Genomic DNA, 2,407 nt, shown 5'->3' on the forward strand with positions numbered 1-2,407 from the left:
ACACACACACACACACACACACACACACACACACACACACACACACACACACACACACACACACACACACAATCATTATTTCTGTTTCGCTACTTTTATCTCAGTTTTCTCTCTATATCTGCTTTAAGGTTATTATGATAACTTTCCTTGTATGTGTGTGTGTGTGTGTGGCCGTTTCAGTTCCGATCTTTTCCTTGTACTTTAACGTTTCGCCTGATTTTGTGTGGTGTTGGTTCTACTATGTTACTTCTGTTAGGCTATGCGAGCATTTACTTCGAGTCACTGGTTAGTCACTGAGTTTCATTCACTGTGTGCATTCTTAGGAGGGAAAGAAAAAGTCTTGAAGATGACACAAGGTCTAGATGTCTTGCAACTACCACTGCAATCGATTGTGTTTCTTACATGGTGATGGATGACAGGCGATCGACTATGAATCAAATAGCCGATGGCATTTGCATTTCTCGTGAGAAAGTTGGGAACATTCTGAACAGTGGACTTGGTATGATGAAGGTGGATGTTACATCTTGTGGCACCTGATCAAAAGCGCACCAGGCTGATCACATCACAGGAAAATCTAACATTGCTTTAGGCAGATGCAGCTGATTCTCTTGAATGTTTCCTAACCCAGGATGTATGCTGGGTTCATCACTCCGAGCCAGAGACAAAAAGACAACCCATGCAATGGAAACACCTCTTCTCACCTGCTCCAAAGAAAGCCAAGGTCGTTTTATCTGCAGAGAAGGTGATGGCCTCAGTTTTTGGGATGGAAAAGACAAATCATATTGAAGTCTGGTGCAGCTTGCCAGCAGCCGTCCAACTCATGCCAGCATGGACAACGGACGTTAAACGATGATGATGGGGGTAGGTTGGTCTGTTTCTGTTGTTAATTAGCTGCATGTGGAGACATTTTCTCAAACAACCAACTGGCCCGAGGATTAAGCGAACACTTGTGTTTCTTATCAAGGCACTCAAAGAAATATCAAGGTCATCTTAATGAATAGCTGGGCCATTTCTTGACTATTTCTGGCGATAAAAACTTCAAACGGTTTTGAGAATAAATAATTTGGATGGATTTAGTAAAATAAACTCTTCTTTGCCTTATTAAGCAGGTGTTTTGAACATATATTAATAAAAGGTTCTTGTATAAAAATTATGAGAGTTTTACTTCAGATATAAAAGGAGGTGATGACAAGTGACCGAGACCTTTGGCGGATATATTGAGAAGATTCGTCAAGCCAAGTGAAATCGTAGTCGTGGCCGATGCCGGTGTCACGTAACTGGCACCCATGCGGGTGGCATATATTTATTGACAGTCTTCAAAAGGGTCATGTCATCAATGGAGAGTACTATGCCAACTTGCTGAGGCAGTTACGAGAGGCTACCTAGACCAAGCATCCAGGAAAACTGACGAAAGGCGTCTTGCTTTATCAGGACACTGCTCCAGCGCGTAAGTCCTTTATTTCAACGGCTGCTGTGCGTAACTGTGGGTTTGAACTTTCCCTATTCTCCTGATTTGGTTTCATCCGACTATTATCTGTTACCCAACATGAAAAAATATTTGGCTGGGAACAGTGATGATGACGTCATATCTGATATTGACCTTTTTTTGACCAACAGGATGAAAGATTCTTCACTAAAGGAATCCAAGCACTGAAACACTAATGGAAGAAGTACAGCAAGGGGTACTATGTTGAAAAATAAAGCTCATTTGGTTACATTCCATGAGAATGACTTAGTCAACTTATGAAATTTTCAGCCGACTTTCGTACTTTATTTTATCCTCCTTGTCTGGAAGAAAGGCGCAGTTGACCTTGTCGGGATTATCTTTCAAGAACTCGCAAAGTCTTTTTCCCGACGCTCTAACGATTCTGCCAGTTCGCCCTACAAGTGAATAAACTAAGGTAACCACAAGGAAGAATTCCAACAGAAATAATAAACAAAATAGAAAAACGGCTTGTAGTAAAAGATTCCACCTTCGATCAAGTGAAACACTCTCAAGATAAGAATAAACTAACAATCCCAGAACACAACAGGCCTTGAAAGAAATACTTTCTATGGAGACGATCTTAAAAACATGAATGTGCTTAATAAGCTAAAGTACACTGTAGCTGATACTGTATAGTGGGGAGCTGGATTTTGTCCTAATAAATGTACGCAAACCATTCGATTAGCTACATGAAAACAGCAGAGCGAAAAAGATATTAAATATATAATAACCAAAATGCAAAATTTGCGAAAGTTTTCATGAGGTCCCTCGATCTGCAAGATATAGTAGTTAAGTTAAATTTTCCTAAAACTAGATCTTACTATTTTGGAGGAGGAAAAACACTACAAAACTTGGTCCTAGATACAGTCTTTGAAAACGAGTCAGTATTGTCAAGCTAAAATGTTTTCGATAATAGGTTAG

The sequence above is a fragment of the Octopus bimaculoides genome, chromosome 5, assembly GCF_001194135.2.
Source record: "Octopus bimaculoides isolate UCB-OBI-ISO-001 chromosome 5, ASM119413v2, whole genome shotgun sequence".
Lineage (NCBI taxonomy): Eukaryota > Metazoa > Mollusca > Cephalopoda > Octopoda > Octopodidae > Octopus > Octopus bimaculoides.